Source organism: Apteryx mantelli, chromosome 10 (genome assembly GCF_036417845.1).
Source record: "Apteryx mantelli isolate bAptMan1 chromosome 10, bAptMan1.hap1, whole genome shotgun sequence".
Classification (NCBI taxonomy): domain Eukaryota; kingdom Metazoa; phylum Chordata; class Aves; order Apterygiformes; family Apterygidae; genus Apteryx; species Apteryx mantelli.
The window spans coordinates 16,228,797-16,253,991 of record NC_089987.1 but is presented as its reverse complement, the minus strand read 5'-3'; positions in this window follow the sequence as shown (position 1 = coordinate 16,253,991).

Here is a 25,195-nt window from a genome sequence, read left to right as displayed (position 1 = left end):
GCCTTCTCCTGATTTTCTTCTCCAAGTCTAGAGAAGGATTGCCTTCTCTAAACACAGAATTGCACTCCTTTAAAATATTTTCCTAAGCATCACCTATCCATTCTACAATTCAATCCAGATTACTCCTGCCAATTTTATAACAGTATCTGACTGTGACAGTTAAACAACTCTTTTCTGTTTCTGGTAGAAGCCCCATCTTGAGCACCTTCTTCATTAACTTAATTTTAGCCACCAAATTAAGTATCTCCAAAATCAGTAAAGTTATTGCCTGGATTATCCCAATGTTATTAAACATGATCTTATGGTTTGTTATCTGCTCTTTTAAGACCTTTCAGGCCTTACCCTGACTATTCACCTTCCATTTCCTTTAAATCCTTTCCAGGGTGGCTTTTAACATGCTCACATGCAGCACTACAGAAACTCTTCAATAATTTGTACATTCCTTCCACTCACCTTTCCTTCATACAGTGTCAGTCTCACCCAATCAGTAGGTCACTGTCCAGTTTTCTACCCTGCATCCTCATCCAATTTGACTTAAACTGACATACCATCCACTCCTGAAAGGCTTTTTCTTGACCCTTTCAATGGGAGATGTTACTTCAGATTTTAATGGAGGTAGTTTTCTTTCACCTACCCAATCAATATTATTTAACAATGTTTTATCCTCTTCAAAGTATTCTTCCTCACATCAATCTCTTGCTTTTCTTCTCTCAGGACTTCTCTAATTGCTGATTTAATAACCTTAGCTGGCAGTGCAAAATCTCCTATCAATAATATTGTTCTTCAGACATCCCTCCTGAGCTACTACTCTCTTTGCTGCCATCTTCTAATTCCAGCCTGCTCTCTTGATTTCTTCCTGAATTCATATGACCAATTTGGAATTTGTTTATTTAGTTTTTCCTTTGGACTTCTCTTCTATCCTCAGTAGTCATAAACACTTTGTCTGAGAAACACTTTCATTCCTGATCCAGTTCCTCATTGCTAACTTTCTCAGCTATGCCCATGAGGGTTACTTTAGCAATTTCCCACTAAACATTAAGATCTTGCCTCTCCTTTAGCTTTGACGGTGCTCAAAAATGACTGTTGACATCAACTATATATGTTCTAGTAGTAATTCAAAGTGAAATTTCAGTGAAGCAGGACTCTAACTTCATTTTTAACTCAAAATGTAGATAAGCACAGTCACCTATCCAAATCACAATTTTTTTCCAGAATCAGTTCTGCAATTGCATAAAATACTCTCCAACTGTTTGACACCAACACAGTCATCTGATTTCTTGAACAGCGGTTTGATAATCTCTGGACAGCCCTCCTATGAAGGGGGAATAGTGTTTTAGAATTGACATGCTACAGCCATATCATGTTTTATTGCTGCAATAAACCTGTAACAATTAAACTAATTAAACAATGAGTATGATGTGCCTGAGCTTCTTACAAGTGAATGTAGGTTAGCTATTTTATGATTTCCGACTCAGCTACTTCTGATGAACTTACCAGAGAGAATTTCCGCATTGCTTGGAGAGCACTTTCAGTAGACTCAGAAGAGAAGGCAGCCGCATCCTGAACTTTTCTTTCCCATTCCCAGGATCACTAACCTAGTTTGAAGTGATGTGACATTAGTGGAGAAAAGCCAAATCCTACCTGAACTAGTATTTTTCCTTTGTTATTTCATCTCAGTCAGACTCAATACCGCAAACACACATGCCTACATGTAACTGTATTTATGTGAGGAATGTAAAAAGCACTGATAATGTAAGAAGTTGTTCCAATGTGTATTTGCAGGATTAGGACTATAGCCAGTAAGGTCCTGCATCCTCTCTCAAGAATAAAGAGAAAGCTGTCTGAAAAATCAGAGTGAGGGGAGCTAAGCTAACTTTTTGGCAATTCAGTTATCCCTCATGAATAATATGCTTTTATAGTAAGTCAGGATTTTTTCTTTAAGAAAGTAATTACTAATTACAAAGTACATAAGGAAATGTTATCAAAAATAAGGGTATAGGAAAGGAATAGAGGAAAAAAGGCATGGAAAATGTACTGCCAGAAACTTAGAAGACATTTCTATCCTAAGAACTTATTTTTTTAACAGCTATCTTAACAATTTTATTTGAATCTTACTGACACAATGAGGTTTTAATTGCCTTTCTCCATACTTTTTCTCCTGCTCCCTGCTAATTTATGATGACTAGACATATAAGGTCTATAAATGGTGAAGCAAATTTTCCAGTGATTAATTTTGTATTCTCTACTGCCCATAATCTACAAAGTCATGGTCAGGTTGCAGTTTACAGCTGATCATATAACAGGTCTACCTCCCTCACATCCTAAAATCTGGAAGTATGACACATTCATAGGCTGCAGAGCAACTAAATTTAATCAAGAAAAAAAAATCTTGAGTATTTTCAAGAATTAATAGGCCTTAAATGAACTTTGAGATGCTAGGCACTTAAATAATAATAATAATAATAATAATAATCCACTCTTAGAGGACCAGAAAGAACCAGAAAAGCTATCCTCCTTATTTAATTCTGCCATGCTTATTAGGACACCTGCTTTGAACTTCACTGTACTGATGACCTTGCTTATGGAAGAAGACTGTAAAATTCTCCTTGATTTCTGCCTGTGCTGATAAAGGAATGAATTTCTGCACTCAGGGTAACATGCTTAGAAGACAGTAGTTCAAATAGAAACTTCATATTTCAATGATGGCTTGAATGTGGAAAAAAACCTATGACAATAAAGGAAAGCGGTGTAAGTCAGCTGAAGACAGAACAAGACAACCGTTTGGAGGAGGGAATCACAGGTTACACTCACCAACTAGGTTTTATAAACCATTATGTAGTTTATTCGGCTAATTTCTATTGACATGGGTTAAGAGGGCCAAATTCAATTGATTAGATTATGCTTACCAGTTTGTTGTATTAATTTCATTTTACAGCTTTGAAGAGATTTTAGTGAAAGATTTATGATACAGCATGAGATTAAGATATCTAGTATTCAGGCACTATGCAAAACACTAGTTTCATTTCATAAAGCTTGGAGTGGAAAATGAGAGAATTGGCCTGCAGTCCAGATGCACAAGTACACTGCAAAATTCAGAATTTTTAGTGAACAGAATGATAAATTCAGAATTTTTATATTTCTTCAAGCAAAATAGATTTTTCCCAGACAATTATAAAAGTTTGCATCACCTTGGTAACTAGAAAGCATTTAATATGTGTTGCTGAATATTGTCATAAAAAAATTTTTTTTTATTATCTAGTGGGGGTGGAGGCATCTGTCTCATCTTTGAAGTGATGGGAAATGACATAAGAATCAGATATGCAAAATTAGTTATAAGAAGACCCCATGAACCAACTGTCAGAGTTCAAAAAGACCACCAGTATCAAAACATACTATCTCAAAAACTGTCTTACCAAAATTCTTTTTCCTATCCCATTGACAGGCAAGGAAAGTAAAGTACAGCTATTTTATTTCACAAGCTGAAGTGATCCTTCACGAAGAAACTGTAGAGGGACTTCAGGCAAGATTTTTACAAGTATTTAGGCATCTATTCCTCCCCGCCATAGCCATCTAGTAAGTCATTTGCATTGTATAAATATTTCCTCCTGAATTCAGAGCCCAATGGGTCATACAGTGTTATTTTTTAGAACACTAAAAATTCTTGGAAGCATTTGATTAAGATGACGCTTTATTTTCTGTAACTAAAACTTTCTTTACACAGATGCTTTAAGATACCATAAAGTTCTAACTGAACTGCAAGCACACACAATATTCCCCATCTACAGTACATGCAGTTACACTGGCAAACCTAATCGCTTTCTACTTACATAAAGAAATAAGTTTACATAGAGCATTTTCTTCCAAGGAAGAGTAAGAATAATACTGTTTGTGTCACCCAAGTTAGGAAAAGTCATAAAATAAGTACCTTGAATAGTGTGAATAAACAGTATCTAAGTATTTATTATTCAGAAGCGAGGGAAAGAAGTTGTTGGATTGGATTATCAAGAAGTTATCAAAAAAAAAAAAGAAAAAAGAAATAAGAGATTACAGGCAGTTAAACCACCGAGGGAAAGGATACAAATTATTGCACGGGGATTTAGAGGCATAGCCATGTAATGCACTGTAAATTAAAGTCATTTATAAAGTACAACTGGAAACCATACACGAGAACAAGTGCTTAGTCAGCAAAGGTGAGTCATACTGTTTGTCACTGCTGGAACGGTTCCCTGGGATAGCTCACTGCATGCTTATCATGTGTTTGCTGTTGTCAAAATATTCAAAACTATTAACTTCTCCTGAAGGCAGCCACTAAATGCATTGGCAAAGGAGCACTTGCAGCTACTTCCTCCAGGGGTATGAAAGCAGACCCAGCCAGAGGGCAGGCTGGTGGGTATACAGCATTCCCCTCATGCTCCCTCTTGCTCTCTGGCACTATGGAAAAGGTCAATTACACATGCTAATGAGGGGAAGGAAGATGCTTTATACGGAGCAATGCTCTAAAAGAGATTTGAGAGGTAACCATAAGGGAGTCAGTGGATAGTTTCAGAGCTGATGCTCCTTTCGTGTGAAGGATATTGCTTTAGGAGGTCTGACATGTATCTGGAAGAACACCATACAGTCTGCAGCTGCAGAAGAGTTGATCTGAAGTCAGTTATTTGCATATAATATGTATGCTTTACTTCTTTCTGTTCTTCCAGAGAGTCAGGAAGTATCTGATTCCCCCCAGATAGGGAGCAGACACAGTTTTCCTTCCTCAGGGGCAGTTTACATTCCCCTACTAGCTGGCTAACACAGCTTTAGGGGTAAAGGGAGGGCTACAGCAAAGCAGCTCTTTCAAGTCCCTGAGCAAAGCAAGTCTCGAGCTCTCCCTCAGCTTTGCTTTGCCCCCTTCGCTCAGCAGCTTGGGGCTGGTGGTGGCTCTGTGACACTTGCCTCAGGCCAGGGAGAAGCAGGGACAAGACCTGCTTCGCAGGGCAGAGCGGGGCTGAGGCTGGCCACAACCACAAGGCAGGCAGCGGCAGCAGCCTCGCTGCCAGAAGGGCTGTACCTGAGCAAGGCGAGCAGAGCCGAGCTGGTGAAGTAATTGCGTCCAGCCAAGAGTATGGATCACCGGACAGGTCCACAGCAGCAAGGGAGGCCCAAGGTCAGGCCAGGAAGCCAAGTCTGCAGGGCATAGCCCAGATGAGCAGGGTACACAGCCAGGACACAGGCATAGCTGTGATGCAGCTGCTTCATAGCTCAAGCAAGGACTAAGGCTGAGAGCCTCATCTTAAAAGCTGCTCCCAAGAGAGGGTGGGGATGCCCTGCCAAGGCAGCTTAGCAGAGCTCCGGCAGCTCTGTGCAAGACTGCACACCTGCACCATTACCTCTGCTGGCTCAGAGCTCAGGCAGCTGGGCCCCCAGGTGCAAGCAATGTGCTCAGGGCCTTGATATCTAAACTCCATACAAATGTGCCAAACAAGGGCTGGTACATGAGGTTGCCACAAAACCCTTCCCTGACTTTTGGGGAGCGCTGACAGACTGGTAGCTCAAGGGCTGAACAAATGTAGAGAGAATCTTTATTGGCTCTCCACACTAAGAGCAGTATGAAAGGACAATTTCAAATTAAATCTTTAGGGTAAAATCCCTAAGCTTTAAAAGAGTCCAGGCTTAGTTGCATTTTGTTAGGATCAATGTTCAATGCAAGTGTGTATAATCATATGTATTTTGTAATATTGCCCTAAAATTTTATGCATTTATTTCCATTAACAGTCCCATTGCATATTGCTGCAACACTTAAGTAAACAAAGTATAGAGTATCACATTAGACTGCTCATAATGGAAAGCATAGCTAACATCCCCAGATCCCAATATTACCTAACTTTTATAGATTATATGATGATTATATATGACAGTGTGTTCTTACAATGCAATGGAGACAAAATGGTAGAAGAGAAAGCAAGCCACTTCATATAAGCTCTAAATTTGCCATGCTATGAGAATGATTCTCAAATTTTCCCCTGTAATTACAGTCTGTTCATATCTTAAAAAGATTCTGAGAAGCTGGAGAACTATTGAGAATATAAACTGTATTATATATGGATTTTTTTTCTTCAAAACCTTATATGATATAAACACTTTTGAAGCCTTACGTATACTCTCTTATTTTCTTTTAATGGCCTTTCTCTGCATTGCATGGGTAACACAGGTATACTAAATAGCAAGTGAAACAGTGGTTACCATGGTTAAGATCTGCAGTCTTTTATACTGAATGGTAAATACTTGAATAGTTGTATATAATCCAACAAGTGGACAGAGCAGAGCAAAATCTGCCACATTAATGTAGGTCTCTTTACCCTCAGTTTAGCTTGCTCCTATAACAAACATTTCCTTTCAAGAGTGCCTTTATTTCCCTCCCTACTTTTGGGGGGAAAGGGGGGCCTATTCTTGCCTCTAAAAAGGAAAACAATAAAATGAAGATTACAGGCCACCTGTAGACCCAGACTTCAGCTGGACATGACAGATTCTCAGTATTTCTTGCTCATCTCGGTTCATTACTAGAGGAAAGTTTATTTTAATTCAGACACTCATTATAATTTGGAGTTATTTTGTTTGACCTCCAAAAATAACCTGCCAAAGCAGTAGATAAAATCTTTCGAATTAAATAAATCAAAACTCTATTGGTGGCACTCGTATATGGGTCCCACTGAAATAAAATATATGTGTCTTCAGCAGAAATATAATCTGTGAAATTTATAATCACCTAAGACAACTTGTCAAGCAAAGTGAAGTAATTTAGTTATTTGAATAACAAACTCTTATTAAGCAGACACTCCATATTTGACTGTAAAATACTATTGGAGCATTTCTAGTATTGCTTTTTAGCTGTGTTGACATGCAGATGGTAAACTGGAAACAACACTTACCTCCATGCAGGTCATAAATGCTGGCAAAGTATGAAGTGGTCAGGAACTCAAGGTGCTTATTTAGATACTTATATTTGAATTTAGCTGCCTCATTTCAGACACATGAAAGTTGCTTAAAATCACTGGAAGCAGGATATTGCATTTAAATGCTTTAAAATAATTTCACAGGCAAATTAAGTGTAAGAGGCAAGTGTCATATTTTCAGAACAGTTTACCCAGAAAAATATTTTCTTATTTAAAACCAACATTTACAATCCTATGGGATACATGGACTCTAAAATTTGTAGCATTTTCTGAAGAAGATGAATTAATGATGGAATACATCATTCAAACTAGGTATAGTGCCTTCAGATTGCTACAGTTATACAAAATGACAGTTTGGCTTTGCAATTGCCAACATGCCAGGTATCTTCTCATGTTTTTATCACAGAAAAAAATTGTTTTGCTAAATGCTGAATTTCCTTTACATTCAACAATATTTATATTACAGTTTTTTAGAATACCTATCTTCACTACAGGTCTGAAAGTATTTTTGCTGTGTCCTTCCTTTGCAGCCTAGGTTGATTTGTGGAAAAGGATGGCTTGGCAAGGAAAGGGAGGGGACGATGCTTTTTGAATCTGTCATGGGCCTTTCCATGTCTTCTGTGGTATTTGAATTCTGTGTCCTTTCTGACAAAAAGGCTGTTGCCTGCTGTGAAATAGATCAATGGGTGATATTGTGCAGTGATTGCTATTTGTTTTAGAGAAATCTCCTGGACTGACCCACTTCCTGAAATGCATAAAATATAAATGACAGAAGTAATATTTTTGTTCTTGTTTCACTTTCATTCATCTTATTTGATCAGCACTGAACAAAACTGACATCTCATCAAACCCAAAAGTGTATTTCTACACTAGGTTCATCAGAGGGTGGCATTTAAAACACAGACATTGCAGGCACAAATGTATTTGCCAGCCCTGTCCATCGATGTAAACCTGACCTTTATCCTGTAGATTTATTGACACTGTGCTGCTTTATATCATATTTCATTACTGTGTTGAAAGCCTTGAAGGTCCTGCCTGTAAAACTACTTTTGATTCTGATCTGCAAATTTTTGCATCTACAGTAAATTTATTTAAAGACTGAGAAAACCTTAATATGTCTTAATCATACATAAAACAAGATGACTTTATTACACATTTAAAAATGGCCACATGCTGGTCAGTCTTTCAGTTGCACCAGTCCTTAAGGCTATAATACAAGGAGAATAGCACCACTTAGGGGCTTTCACCTACAGTTTCTTCCCCCTGCCCCCCAAACACAATACATTGACAATCCCTGTTCCAAGAAAGAAGAATCTAATACTGCAGGTCTTATAATTAGGATTTACAGCTTTTAAATAAATAAATAAATTCCATGTACAAAACACAACCTAGGTTTCACATAGTGCAATACTACATTAGTCTAACAATAATAGATTTGCCTTGTTGTTATGCAGTATGCTTGCACGTTGTTCCTACAATCACTTAGGAGATACGCTAGACCTTTTATGAATAGGATATTTTAAAACTTGTTATAATTGATACATAACCATTTCAACCAGGCGTAAGAACTCTATGACTAAATATTTTGTTCTGTGTGGGGAAATTTTGATGAGAACAGATAAAAATTAACAAAGCTAAATTTGACCATGCTGAAAAAACACATTTTCCTAACTAATTGGCTCAATAATGGTTTGCATTTCTTCAGTGTGTACTTTCCCTAAGTCCCTTGGAAGCTTTCCAGTGAGCCAGAAGACTGAGGCACCATGCTGGTGAGCCCTATGTGAATCACATCTGTGTCGTTGTTTTCAGCCTTCTAGGCTTGAACATATTGAAACAGTCAATGCTTGGCAGTTAAGCAAATAGGCTATTTTCCTTAAAGAAAGAAAACTCTATTACTGTTGTGCAGCATTCTCAAATCCTAATATTTACCCTTGTCTCAATAATGCATAATGGAGCACTAACATAAACCATCACCAGATTTCCCACAAAACCTTTCTTAAGGTTTTTAAGGTTTTTTAATTAACCTGTTTCCTTTCTTAAAACAGAAGTGGAAAAGAAATGAAAATCATCCTTTCATTCCTGCATTAATTGAGGATAAAAGATTAGATCTAAGTCCTTGAAGTCAAAGGAAAGACATAGGGAGGGTGATGGGCAAGAAAGGAGGGGGAACTTCCACTTTTCCACTAATTTTCTGATTCCACAACACAGACATCTCTATCTGAGCTAGTTGCCTGGGATCCGTTTACAGTCAATTGAAAGAAAGAGGCATTTCTGGAGGGTAATTTATCTGACGTATTTTAAACATCTTCCTTTTGGATGAGGCAATAAGGCCTTCATGAGCTTCAGGTAAAGCCCAAAATTATACACTCTAATTCTAGTGAGGCTTTGAATTTGCCTTTTTATCCTCTTAAATCAATTTTAGAGATGTGAAACAGCATTTTTCAAAGTGGCAATTTTAAATAAAACCAAAAGCAGATAGGTGAAGATTTGTAACACAAAAATAAGCCAATTCATGAGATAAAATTTCAGTCTATATAATTAAACACTCCTTATTTTATTCCCCTTGGGTGATAATGACATCGCTTTTAATTTTGCAAATATTATGGGAAAAGGAGAAAAAAGTCACCTTCAGAACTAGGATCAATTAACAACATCTAATTGATTTTACAGAAAGAAAACACAAATGACAGCTCCAGTAGTTCACGTAGAGCCCTATCTAAACCCTGGAGCAAAATAGAAGTGTTTCCAGTGTTATGAAAGTAATACTTAGTGGGTAGACATGGTTCCATTTGAAATGTTTCTTGATTTTCTATTTTTTTTCTCAGGATTTTTTTTTGTACCAAGACCAGTTAATTTTATTTTGGTGCAAATGGTGTTTTGGGAAATTTCAAACAGATTTTAAAACATTCCAGCAGATATGACAAAGTAAAGCTCTTTGGGAACATTTTCCTTCCTTTCACAGCAGTAGCTGTGGGTCTTTCATCTTCAGTATCACTTTCTTCTCTAGCAAGGAGGTAAAGACAATGGATATTGCTCATTTTAAAATATTCTGGCTACTGATTGTCTACACATTGCACATTACAGTTTTGTTTCTTAGAAAAAAACTTCCTAAAATGCTGATTCAGATAATCCATTTGTTGCCCTACCTCATTTTTTTTTGTCCTAATTGTGGCAAATGAAGTATCTAGAACTGAGACTACCACAATATTTTATTAAAATTGAAGTACAGTATCTTACTCTAGACAAAGACTCCTGGATGGTGTTCTCTGAACCTAATTAGACTGTCTTGTCTATAGGGCAGCAGCCCAATTGATGAACAAAAGTCAGCGTAATGGAGATAAATTAGATGAGCTGAGTACTCATTTCCAGACTCATTTGGAACTTCCTTTTGGCCTTTTATAGGCTAGCAAGGAAGTAGTAGAAGTGCAGACTATAAAATGTGATCACCACCAAAGAAACATAAATGAGGGGGAGATGAGAGGAAGGAAGCTGACCATCTTTGCTGATAAATAGAAGTTAGAAAACACATCATTTCATAGTTCAGAAACCCCATCAGAAAAACAAAGGTTATAGCTGTCATATTCATATAAATGGAATATGATTTGCAAAAGTATTTGCTTTTTATGTCATCTACATTCTGTATTTACAGAAATAAGTCTTTGAACTCTTATCTTTAATTTGCTGACTGATTGTCATTAAAGTTCTACTGTTTGTCACAATCACACTCTACTGGTAACTTCAAGACCATTTTCGTGTGAAATTCTTATAGATGTTGAACCAATGAAACATGCACATGTCCATGATCTCTCCACATAAAATTTATTAAATAGCAACAGCAGTTCAAATGATAGTGATACTGCCACACTGGAAAGTGTAGAGCAGAACTGATGTCAAGGCACGTACAGTAACTCAAAGTATAACCAAAAAGAAAATAAATTAAATGGAGAGACTGAATACATTTGAAAACAATATCTGAAAATCATATAACGATCTAGAGTGACTGAATGATGAAGCACTGTCCTTTGTTACACTAGCATTCTTTTATCAGATATAAATCCAGAGGGGCGTTATAATCGTCTAATCTGACCTACAAAGCACAAGCCACAGATTTTATCAAGTTATTCTATCATCAAGTCTATAACCTGTGGTTGAGCTAAATCATTGTTTTCAAAAAGGTAGACAAACATGATTAAAAAGATACCCATTACAAATTGTTTTCACTGTTTGTTTTCTGTATCATCCAGAGGCTGAATCAGAGAAACTAGAGTACGTTATCATTGTACATTATCAGATCTGTATTAAGTTGCTGCTGGTTATGATAGTCACAAAGAAGTTAGTACAACTGTGCTTATCTAAATATGTAACGTTAAAAACAATGCAAATATTCAGTATACACACAATGGGCTGAAACACAGATGGCCCTGGAGAGGAACATATTTCCCAAAACATCTCACTAAATCCTGGGTTGTTTTCCCAGTCACAGACCAGCCTGAAGCCTCCATACTAGGAATGTTAGAAGCAGGAAGAAAAAAAAAAAATCATGCTAGTGTTTTTCCAGCAAAGTCTGAAGACAATCCCAGTGTAACCAGCTTGCCTGCTCCTATGTGTATGGTCTGTTGTAACTATAGGAAAGGGTTTTTAACTACTTTGTTGCATTGCCCAAAAATGTAGATCACAAACAGCAGATGGATCGAAACCCCAGCTAATTCTGAACAACAAAAAAGATGGGGATTGTGGTTAGGCTCAGGTGAAGAGCATCTGAAATGAAATATCACTTCATTTCTTTTTAAAAATTTCATAACTTTTTGGTTTTATCTCAGTTTAGGTTATGAGATCTTGGAGAATGTTTGCTGCTAGATGTGATCCATTTCCTTTCTGAAGGTGGTCTTCTAGACAAACTGCATTGTTTACTATTTCATTTTCTCTTTAGCTGAGTAATTTCTCCTTGGAACATACATATGCAAGCAGAAAAAAGCACCAAAAAGTGTCAAACATGAAAGCAATATTCCTAACACAAGGATGTTTATAATCTAATAGGGTTTTGTCCACTTACCTTGACAAAACCAAATTTTCTTTTTCGGAATATCTGTGATTCCAAGAAAAACAATATTGGTAAGTAGGAGGTAGAACAAGAAACAAGAAGAATCAGTGTTGTAGGAAACAATTTTACCTTCAACAAAGTGGTGTACACGTGCTGTAATGAAGTACAGCACTTCTAGTAGAAAACCATTTCAGTATTTGCTGCTTGGAAATGAGGTGGATCTGGTCCCTGGGTGACATGGGATCAGGCAGAAGTAAGCAAGCAGTTAAGTGGGTGTTTGACCCCCAGAGCAAGATAGGTTTTACAGTTTGCATGATTCAAAGTCCCCACTCAGTTCCAAGCATTGTAACACGTTAATTGAAAAGATCAAATAAATCAAAAGTTCCAAAGTAACTCAAGAATTAAGGAAAAAATAATGCATACATTAATTCCTCTTATATTTTGCAAGTAAATTGTAACACAGTAGATTAAGAAAGATATATTCAATTGTTAAAAATCCCTATATCCCCTGCATCTTGTACTACTCTATCAGTTTTTTCTCTCTCTAACCAGCAATCAATGATAAGCATCCTTAACCATCTGAAGGGTATAAATATCAAGAAGAGGAAAAAACTGTTTAACATGGCCCATAGGGAATTATGGGATGAAACAGAGCAAAGGCTGAACTTGGAAAAGAAATGCTAACAATTAGATGTATCTGATCATGGAGCAATCCTCCAAGAGAGTTTATCAAAACCCTGTCATCTAAGATACTTTAAAATGGATAAAACGCTTGGAAATTTACTCAAAAGAACTATTCTGTATTGACACAGGGACAGACAAGATAATGATAGAGGCAAATCTTATTTCTTTATAACTTTTGCAGTCCTATGAATTGTAGTTTTCACCTACTAGAAATGTTGACTTCTTGTATATTTACTCATTTTTGTTGCACTGTTTTCCTAACGTTTTCATTCTCTCTTCAATTTTGTTCTGAAATGTTTCTCTTCATTGGAACACACCAGAGTTGGATAGCTTTAGGGAGGAACAGTTAAAATGCATGTGGATCCAAACTCAAGCTCAGCCTTTTTGGAAAGTTGCCTGGTGCAACTGAGCAGAATCAGTCACTTATGTGTAATATTTATTTATTTTACCAAATATCCTATTCACCTTACTTTAGCTAATTGGTATTATACTGCTAGACTGCATGGATTTAAACTGAAGGAGGCTGTCATGCGGAAAGGAATCCATAGATGAAACTAAAGGGAAAGGTAGGGTATATTTCTAAGAGGAAGCAAGAGGAAAGCTGTTCATCAGAAAATATCTGCCTTTGGCTCCAAACATTTACTCTCTCTCCATGTCCTGATCCAGAGGCTCATACATACTATTACTAATGCTGTACTACAATATTCTAAAGCAATAAATATCATTGCTATCAGCACTGCTTGTAAATAGCTAGTAATATCCCAACAAAAAGAAGCCTGTTGCTATTTTGCACACATGACTAAGATAAATTACATCTTTTATATTATGATTACAACCATTACTATTGATAAACAACATAATTAGAAAGAGAGAAAATGAATATGAATAGATTAAATATAAAATATAAATTAATTTAAAAAAATTATATAAATAATGTATAAATTATGATATATTAAGTATACTGATAGTAATAACAAAATCAACTGTAATCCAAAGAAAAGAATAAGCTTTTCAGAGGAAAACATGAGGAATTTTGGAGAATACATTTTCATGGTCCTAAATTTCTTATCTTCCTTAGCCAAAGAGAAAAGATACTTTCCACATTGTGGCCAGACATTCTGGATTCTGCACTTTAGGATATATGTTCTTATTTACATTTACATAAGTTACATACTTCAGTATACTCAAACTGTGTTATACCATTCTGTAAGTTCAATTTACAGTGACCTTTTCTAAAAATACACACAAAATATGCAAATATATGCATATGCAGATTTTTGTCCAAAAGAAAACAAGAAAACCTTATGAGAAAGCAAAGTTCTGCATGACCAAATTTTAAAATCAAGTCTTACATGCAGGTGTGTTCATACCATAAACCTAAATTGTTGGCTTTTAACAGCAAAGCCACATGTGCAAAGTGAATATTTCTATGATGTGTACAAATTTAGGATAAGTATTCAGGCACAGTTGTAATAGCTCTTCTAGTCCAATACAGGCTCTTACGCCCAAATAATTCCAGAAGGGCCAGCAGATTCACAGTTAAGGGAAGTAGCATAAATTCATCAGGCTGGTGATTAAATCTAACAGGGAACTAAAGTTATGTCCAATGTGTAGTTTTAAAGACATGAGTCATCTAGATGAACATGTTTATTGAAATTGCATAGTAAAATATTGGCAAGCTTGAATTATTGTATATGTTTTTGTGTCTGAATTGACTGATTCTTACCTAAGCAAGTGTAAATCATATAGGCTAAAACACATTCTGTGATCCTTCTTCACAATGACAAAAACGATAAAATATATTAGAAAAAAATTGCTTTTTCAGTATAAAAGGCCTCAGCATTACTGTTTGCATATAAACAGCAGAATACAGATGTGTAGGAAGAACAAAAGTACAGAAAGATTCAATGACTTATTCGCTCAAGGTTATAGAGTAGGTCAGCATCAAAGAAAACAATCTGAAGATACATCTATCCAGCCATGGGCAGGCAGTTGTACATCTATTTTTCTGCATTACAAACCATCTGGACATCAAAAAATTCCAATCCAAAAGCTGTGGAGCTAAATCAAGCTAATATGCCATGTCTCTCTGGGATGGTTTAGCAAGGGTTCATACCTTTCTAAGACTGTTATGCTGCTTCTGGACTGGAAAGACTCCCAATAGAGGTCCACCACTGCTTTGAGACAGGGACCAACACTGTATCTAAGCATTCAGGTATTCATTAAAGACTGGGCAGAATGTATCTCAAGGAGGGAGAAACCTGGAGGACTGTTGTAACTGGAAAAACAAGTTAATTAAGGTGTGTTTGCTAGTGGAATTAGCTAGTGGAATTAGAAGATATGTTATATCTTCATATAAGGAAGATATGGCCCACCCAGGTATAGTGAAGTGTTTAGCATTTCGCCTGTAAGGGACAATTACCTGGCCAGAGCAGGAGCAGACGGGAAGTGGCTGGTTTCTGTCCTGCCCTGAAGGGGTTACTGACGGGGGGCCAGAATCTCACAGTTCAGCTCAGAAGAAAACCATGCTGACCCAGGACTCTGCTCAGCAAAAATTATTCATGATTGCTGTTCAGCACAGTGGAAAGTCCAGTATATTAGCAAAGGTGATGAAAAAGAGAAAGCTTGCACATAAATACAGAAATCACTAATTAGAGATAGGAATTTTTAAACTATTTAACTACTTCAGGTAAAGAGGTGATTTTCCATCAGAAGAGTGGAATGCAGTCGTAATTACAAGGCTACAGCAGGTACCCCTTGCCCTTCAAGAATAACTAAGTTATAGAAGCACCATTTAATCAATATTTGGGGGTTGATGTAGGACATGCATTTCTCCTTTTAAAGCACATAATTTGATAAAATGGTAAAAGAAAAGCTCATAGAAAAGTACAAGTTGCCTATTACTAAATCAAAACAAAGGATTGTCTGCTACCATGATCTTTGATTAAGCACAGACAAGGAAAAGCAGCTGCTGTCTAGTGCCCAGTGATAAAGACTAAAGCAAATGGATAAAGCAAATGTAAGCAACCATAACAGAGACAAAATCCCCCAAAAACCTTTATTGGCCAATTTCAGTCAAGCAATTTAACACAAATGGGTTAGGTGAGCAAGAGTAAGAAAACAGAAATCTCTAAGAGCTGGATTACTTCAACAATTTTTAGGCAAACCAAATTCCTAAAATTCTGTATGTTTTATTAATACTATAATACAGAACAGTAGGTGCTGGACTTCAAAGAAGCCACCAATCTAACACAAAAATCAAAATTATTTAAGCCAATATCTAGAAAAAAATGCCAGGAGCTCTCTACTATTAGACAGAATAAAAATAAATAAATAAAGTGAATAAAATGATCACAATCCAGCCTTTGGAGTCCCTTGACAAACCTACAATTGAGTGAATACAATTCATTAAAACCTAATTACAAAAAAAATCAATAGTGCAATTTAGCCTAAACTAAAACTCATTGTTATGCACTAAACATTTGAAAACTCAGGTCTTTATGAACAGGGCTTAAGTGACATTGTATATTATATCGTGGAGTGTCTCTGAACAGCAATTAGTACAGGCTGCCTGACTTTACTCAAAAAGGATATTACAATAAGTAGCTCTAGTAATAGTGCATCTGTAAACACCCACTCTCAAGGATGCAATGAAAAAAAGAAACAGTGCTACTAACAATAGCCTATAAATCCAATTTAAAAGGAAAAATCAACTACCCATAATCCAAAATACATACTCTGCAGAGTTCACTATTCTTATTACAGCCTGAGGAAGTAAGTAGCCACATTTTGCTTTTAGTTATATTATCTGTAATTCCACTGACATCTCTGACAATGGACAATGATACAGAAAGCATAGCTTGGCCTGCAATTACTCTTTTATAGGAAGGTCAGACAGAATTGACTCAGAGCAATAATAGTTAGTTTTTGTAGGAATTCTTTTAAAATTTAAATATGATAATATTTCTAAAATTTTTAACTGTCCTAAAGTGTAAAGAAAACTACCACTATAGCAATATTTTTTTATTAAATACTATGGAGTAGTATACAAAGTTGGTTTTCTATTACAGACCCTCTAAAGTGCTCTGAAGGATTATACTTTGGCCTCTCTGTCTCCCACAATGGTTGGGTATATATTTTTAAACCATATGCCCTTCTCTCAGACTAAAAGACCTGATGCACCCTTTGAAGCCACTTAACTACCTGTGTACACTAGCTTATTTGTCAATATTTTGCATAGACAGGTATACTTTCTGGTCAGTCAGTGTTATTTCAATTAATATTAACTGCTCTGCTGAGGTTCCTACCTACCAAAACCACTGCAGGCAAGAACTGCTGGCTAGCTTCCATGTTTTATTTGGGGCTTTTTAGTAAAACCTCTTGGAATTACAGAGCCTTAGTCCCCCGCTCATTCTGCAGTTTTCCCTCCAGAAAAAGATATATTCCAGCAATCAAACAATTCAGTCCATATCCATAGTACTGACTTGCTCCTGAATAGGGAAAGGAAGAACACTGAAGATTCATGATCTTAATCATTATAAACAAATGGCCAGAAACCATTCCGGGGCTCTCCCCAGCTTTTAAAGGCCAAAAGGGAACCATTGTCTGGGATTAGATGCTGGCATCATACTGCATCTACACATAGCACGTCCTCAGGAGACACTTCAGTGTCTCAGCCATGACATTGTCCTCCCCTCAGTAATGAAATGGCCATTTTGGTTTTACTAGCAGGAGACGTAAATGTGAAGGGAACTAAGCAGAGGCTGGCCATTGGAGGGACAGGTTGCCGTTCTGCCAATACACTTCAGTGGTGGAAGTAAAGATGAGAGCTGGTTTAGGAAGCAGCACGGTGTGAGCCCTCTAATTCTGTAGGGGAAGAAAAAATCTACAAAATATAAAGTGTGTAATGAAAAAACAGGATAAGAAACTTGTGTGATTGAGAGAAAGGAAAGGCTTTGAACAGGAAGGCCTTAAAAGGCTTATAAATCCCTGACAGGTGAAAACCAAACTGAAACCAGGTTAGATGTAGACATAAAAAGAAGAATGGTCTAGGGCATTAATGTAGAATTCAAGAAATGTGTTCAGTTTCAAAATGCACTTCAAATGACCTTAGAAGCCAAACACAGGTGTTTATGCTAATGCTGCCTTACAGTAGTACTGCTACATGGTGCAGTATGCATCATGGACTGTGCAGGACACTAGCTCTGACCCATAAGCAGTCTCTCAGGCAACAGTAGGCTTGTGTGGTATTTATTCTTCATTCATAAGCACTGCTGAGAGACATGGCTTAACTCAGGCACTGTGCCACCACAAATATGCTGTTCCCAATTCTCATCTTAGCATGGTCACCACTAATGGAGTATCTCTGTACTCCCCTGGTTGTACGCCTCAAATCTCTCCAATTAATGGGGATAATAAAAATAATAATGCTTCTGTATGCTGCAATGATGTTGTGAGAAGTAATAAATATACTTCAGTTTATGACATGCTCAGGTAATACAACAGTGGGACCACCACACAAAAATGTAAGCGAAATGATAATTGAAATAAAGGAGGAAAACCATACAATTTCTTTAGAGTAACATTCTATCTCAGGGCCACACCAATATTTTTCATCTGCCTTACTCTATCTTCCAGTAGCTTTTTTTTCAGGATCCCGAGGTTTTCCTCAGACAACCAAAACCATTCATCTCACACGCTGTATTCTATTCTATTTGATCTGTGTCAGTGGAAGAAAACAAACAGACCAGAAGAATGTGGCACCATACTGCCGTTTAGGTGGAGCACGCAGAGATCTTGCATATTTTCTGGCACATGCATGAGGTTGTTCCAGCAGAGGCTGCACCAGCTGTCTGATATTTTGACATTTCTATTACATTTAACTAACCTAAGTGATGACACAAACAAACAAACAAAAAAAACCCAAACAAAACGCCACAACTTCTGTCACCAGTGCAACGAAATCTTCAGACAAGCTTTGGCTGGTTTGTTTCATCAGCATGCTTCATTATCCAGTTAGAGCTGGGAGCTTAAATAACCTCTAATAAGGAACAATGAGGATCTAAAAATGATGCATGGTGACAATGTGTTAAAAAGGTAACAAAACATTCCTGCACTAGCTATAATTGCAATGAAAATAGCATATAAACTAATAAGCTATAACATTCGGATGAAGGGACTTACAAGGGCAGAGATAACAAAAACACTATTAAAAGAGAACTCAGTAATTTCACTAATACTTCACAGAAGAAGGTCACGTCCTTCGGTAATTCCAGCTAAGTACTTACCAACAGTTTTCATAGCAACATATTAACTACAATAGTAGAAGCACTGTGTTATGTTTTGAATCAGAAGATATATTTCGGTGGTACACCATGACTGCTCAGAGAAGGTGTTACAACAAGCTGAAACTGTGCTTGGTAGCAAGACAAGAAATGCTTCGCATATACCTAGACAAAAGTGAACTGAGAGCAATGCCTCTTCCTCAGAGAGGTCCACAAACAATGGAGTGTGATGTGTGTGGATTTCTGTCTGAATTAAACTAAGACTTGAGCTGAAGGATTAATGCTGCCCTTGGGCTAACATTCAAGTTCTTATATGCCAGCACTTGATCTATTCTCACAAGATTTTGGGTGCTTTCATCAGCTTTTCACTATCTTGGGTGCCATCTGAACAGGAAACAGGCCTGCGTTTTTCTTTCCCACCTAGAACAAAGACTGCATCTTCCAGATCACAGCTGAAATTCAGGAGCATTTTGAGGAGTAAGATTAGAGCTTCTGATTTATTCTTGGCCATGTTCATTCAGTAGGTATGAAAGCCCTTTAAATTTTCCATAATGAAAGAGAACATAGAAACATAAACCATGAACAGGTCTAGACAGAGCAGCAATTCTGGTGACAGCATTTGTACAGCCTCTCCTCCATCACACTCTCATACAAAACAGAGCACGTGCTATGCTGGGGAGCAGAAATGAGACAGCCACAGTCTTCTCAGCCTGTCTTCAGGCACACAGGAATATGCCTTCTGTCAGTTAAATGTGTAATTCCACTGAACTGAGTATGAACCATGCATGTATGGGGACAGCTCACAGTACCACCACACAAGGAGTCACTGGATGAAAGAGACACACACACACACACACACACACACACACACACATATATTTTTTGGTAGACAGTGAACACTGTGCAGCCTTTGAAGAAAATAATTTGTATTATTAAGTTGCTAGCAATAAGGAAAGTGGTTCCCTGCCTAAATCTCTCTGGCTGAAATCAATATCTGAGGCACAATTTCTTCTTTAGGTCTGAACAATTGTCTGGCTGATATTTTTGAAAGGAAACTGCCCACTGGCTGACCACCTCTGTTTAAGGACCTCTCAAGATAAATGCTGTGAAATGCATGAAGTCCATAAAGATGCTACTCAGATTGCCTCATCAGGTTCTCTTCCAATCTACAAAACCCCACATATACTGAAATTTAGCACAGTTAAGCTCCAATGAGAAATTAACAACACACTGTAAAGATCATTTTTTTGGTCTCAATCTGTCATTTAAAAGCCAAAATAGTCTTCTGTATTTATACATACCCACCATCTCGCAGCTCAGACACCAACTTCGTAGACAACTTTTAATTTGGAAGTCCGAAAGTGTTCTTCTGCCACTTTGTCTTTCAAGTCTTGCAAAGAAGTTCAAGGGGATAGGTCTAAAACAATATATATAAATACAAGTTTAGCTGAAGAATAAATAGCCAATATTTTAACTTATGTACATTCTGAACACTAGCTGTAGATTCACTTCCGCAGTTTTCTGTAATTTCTATATAATATTAAGTAGCTAAATAACATTTTAAATAGTCAAAGTAAGGTTCAGAAGCCACCCAATTAAGCTTCAAAACATTCTTAGGAAAGAGAGCTTTAATATTCCAATAGAAGCATTTCTGTTGTTTTCAATGGGAAAGGAAATGGGTCTCCGGTCAGCAGTTATTACTTATCCTTATTTTACAAGTGGGAAATTATAGAGAGGAACACAAACCGAACAGCCCCGTGCCCACCCAGACTAAGAATGATGATGACCTCCCACATCCAACTTATTTATTCATGCTTATTCATCCAAACTACACCAGACCGTAACACTTATACTGCAAAGTTAATCAGAGAAAACAATACATTCAAAACCAAAAAAACTGAAACTAACCAGCAAAATTTATAGAAAAAGCTAACTAGATTCTGTGACACACTGATATTTCTGAAGTATATTTATATAGATATATATACACTATATATTTATTATATTATATATTTACATATATCCAAAGAAAGACATAAATAATGGATGGGCAGAGACCTAATTTAAAAAGAGTTTTGCACATCTTCAGGATTACAAATGTCACAGGATGCAGAAATACCAGGTCCCCCAGCCAATGCTAACGAAGGACGAGGGCCGACAACTTCTGTGTCATCCCTCCTCTCTCCCTCCTCACTAAATTCACAATACACATATATAAAAAGGAATTCAGATTAAAAAAAAAGGCACATAACTGGGTGGAATCCTTTCAAACTAACAAATAAAATTATCATTCTACAGAGGATTTTTAAAAGACCTACAGAACTAGAAATACTTGAATTAGACTTCTTCTACAAGTTCTTACTTGAACGCTACCAAACCTATGGATCTGAGGAACAGGTAGGATTAAGACATTAGCGCTTGAAGAAAAAATCAGCAGCAGTTCCTCTGACTTTATTCTTTAATAAGAACAATAAACCTTCAATCTATCATGAAGGTTCTGCAAGGCCTTTAAAAGAATTTTGCAGTTTCAAGGTTACTTTGCAAAGGCTGTAAAATTGTGTTTTTAATATGAACAGAATTTTATTATTATTATTTTTTGAACAAAGCATTAATATAAAGCATATTTAGAGATAATCTGATGTTCTTAAATGAGCTATTACAGAATGAAAGTTAATAGTGCAAATAGGATTTCAGCCCACAGCATATCCTTGCAGGATGAATCAAGTGATGATCCACAGCATACAGTAGAAAAAATTGTTCATGTTGTCAAAGGGTTGTTGGTAAGGATATGCTTCTTCTGAGGAGTCTTTCAGGAGATCACACTGGCCACAAGGGACTTCAACAGTGAACATTTTTTTGGCTCAGAGAATGTACCTGGATGCGCCCGCACCACTGAAACAGCCTATGCCAGCTACTCTGCGTTGCTTCATTGCACTGAATGAGTTATTGAGAACACCCAGCAGCTGGCACTTGCCCAGAAGGCACTGGGGTATATAAGTAGCAGTATACAGGTGCACAAACTTCCAGGGCACATAACAAACAGAGCCACTGAAAATGAGGAAAAGGGAGCTGATAAATTCCAAGGACAATACTGAATCCAGTCCTATAACACAAAGGTGTACTTTTTCCCAGATTTAAGGAATCTGCAAGTTTAAGACCTGTAAGTGTCTTTCCTTCTACTTTCACTCATCCAGCTTTTCCTTCTTCTCCCTCTTCCATTCTCTCTGTTTCTTCTCTCCCTTCATTTCCATGGACTCATTAGCCCTGGGCATTCATTCCAGACCAAGAAATCCTAAGAGCAGAGAAACACTTATACGCCAGAGTATGGCAAAACTCGAGTTACAAAACTGCCGAGTTAGGAAGTTCCCTGCCTGACATGTGGGAAATTATGGATCACCATCTTCAGTCCAGTCATCTAATGTTTATGCACTGTGTATATGCATAGCACATATCTCAAGTACTTTCTGAACTGCAGGTTTTGCACACAACCAAGACTGGGTGCAGAATAGTAGGCACATAATGGCATAGAGCACCTAAAAAAAGGTTTGGTTATTTATTCCAAAGAGCTCACTAACCCTTCCAGGCACATACAATTTACAGGACAATGGGAAAACAAGGAATCTAAAGAAAGATTTGGAAGCAAACAGAAAAGAATAGTTTGGCAACACAGGAAAGCTGGTGGTTGTTCTAAACCTAAATAAGAATAATGCATGTTCTAAAGAGAGGTCAATTTTTGAGGAAGTTGTTTTTATTATGTTTGTATTAAATATATGTTTGTGTTAAATCTGTTTAATATCACAGCACGGAGTTATTTGAAAACATTTCACATTTTCTCCAAAGTTGAACAGTGCTTGAAATTTTTTGGCATATAATGTTAGAGTTATGATTTAAAAATATATATATATATACATACACACATATATATATATACACACTTTGAGAGGAAAATAAATATTGTAGAAAAAATTCAAAAGTAAATCATATGCCACAGAGGGGAATACAAAAAAGAATACAGTTTATAACACTGCCAGTTTATGCAATGAGATGTAAACCACAAACATTTTCAAACACCGTAAGGTACCGCACAGGGACTAAAACCTCTAATAGTCTTATTCACAGCTTTTACAGAACATTTCTACAGCAGTTTATTTCAAGGAAATATGTGGTGCTATATTTATATGTTTCTATTGTTTGAAGATTTATTTTTTGGTTGAATTGTGAAGATGCTTTCCAATTTGACTGCAAGTTAACTCAATTGAGACAAAACAACAAATTTTAATTAGACATGATTTCTTCCGCTTTCCAAGCCAGGTATTTTCTATGTGCAGCGGTAACTATATGAAAGTCAAACCTCCTTCATCTAAGGACAAAACACATTTTCACTAAGGTCAACTTCTGTCATGAACATATTCTAATTTGCTATCATTTGGAGGATGACAAACATCTCACTAGAAAAAATTTATTGAGAACTACTGCTGTCTGCATTTACCCCATCTCATGAAGAGACGTTTTTCTATATCTATTTTCATTTACGTACAGATTTGGCTTTGTTCACTGAATTAGCTCAGCTTTAGGGAAAGATCCTACCTATCACTCTGCTGGGACAATATAGTCTCTCCTTAATTTCTCTTCTGAATGGGCCATACTTTGATAAATCTATTTACACTGTTAAGGCTGAGATAAATTGGAATAAGGGCTACGATTCAGCAAGGCTCTCAAGAATGAAATGTTTAAGTACCTAGTATATTTTGGAACCCAATTTTTTTCACTTTCAAAATCCTGAATAGACTAAGGGTCATTTTTCTTCTAGTAATCCTAGTAATCCCATTACCTTTTTAATTTTTTTTTGGCCTGGAAATAGTCCAGAAATCATTATACCGTATTCTATTTTCTGATAGGTAGCTAGTTTAAGAATGTCTCTTTCATACATCTATTTACTGCAAAAAAGTTAACACTAAACTGAAGAGCTGACAAATTCTTATATGCCTATAATTAGCTAAATATTTAATTAAATATTTAAATGCAGATATAACAGTAATAATTAATGCATTAACTATTCCTTCAAAATTAAAATATGTGAAGAAAATTTCTCTGAAAACTTGACATATATCTTCAGAGGATAGTCTATTCTTTCCAATGAGCAATCAGCTGTCTATAGGATTATTCTGCAAGTAATGATTTTTCTGCCAAAGCAAAATACAACAGACTCCCCTGAAGTAAGTTTGTCTTGGTAAGGTTTCAAGAAAACAGATTGTGACACAAACCTCCTCAGGTTCATATATTTGCACTGTTATGCCTTCTTAAATAAACACTTCTGTTAAAATGTTTATCCACTAAACACACAAAGAACAGTTTCATCACAAGCACAAGCATTGCTTTTATACAGATGAAGTGGAGGGCTATACATGCACTAGAATCTCACAGTCAACAATTTCTTGATATCACAAGCAAGCCTCCAAAAACTTGAGAAGAGCTGAAAGATATTGTTCTATGTTTCCACGAAAAAGTATATCACTAAGTACTAGCTAGTTACTATTAGTCCTTGTGAATAGTTATCCCACTTTTGAAACAAAACAAAGCAATGAGTATTTTTACAATACCATAGCTTTAGACTTTACCTGCAGCCAACACATTACACATAATTCTCCATCCATCCAAACATTCTCTCCCTGAAATCTGGAAATAATATAATATGCACTTGCAATATTATTTTCACACTTGTGATGACAGAAATGTGTTGTTTTCACACTTTGAAGAACCCACCAACTGTCAGGACCCTGGAGCCAGCACTTTACTAGTCACAACTGATTCCTACTGGCAGTGATCACTAGAAAAATGAACTCTGAAACAGATGTCTCTGAACGAACTGGGACACAGATCCTGACGTTCAAATTCTCACAGAGGCCTATGACCTCACCTATGGGTTGTTTACGACCTGTCCAGTTCAGCTAGCCTCTATTTTGGGGTGATGCTGTGAACAGATATGAATGTCCAGGACTGTTTTTCAGTATGATTTGACTATCTGCATTCCTAAGGCTTTAACCAAATCTTCTAAACTAGTAAGTCCATCTGTAACATCACATTATAGGCCTTATTCCAATATATACTTTTCTATATTATAACAAACATTTGGTTCTCCAAGTGTTTGTTTAAGGGTTTAGGTCTCAAGAATACCCTGAGAGAAAGTTTACAGTGAGAATGTTTCCTCTCTGAGCAAAACTGAAACACTGAGCCAGCAGCACTAATAGTAGGTATGA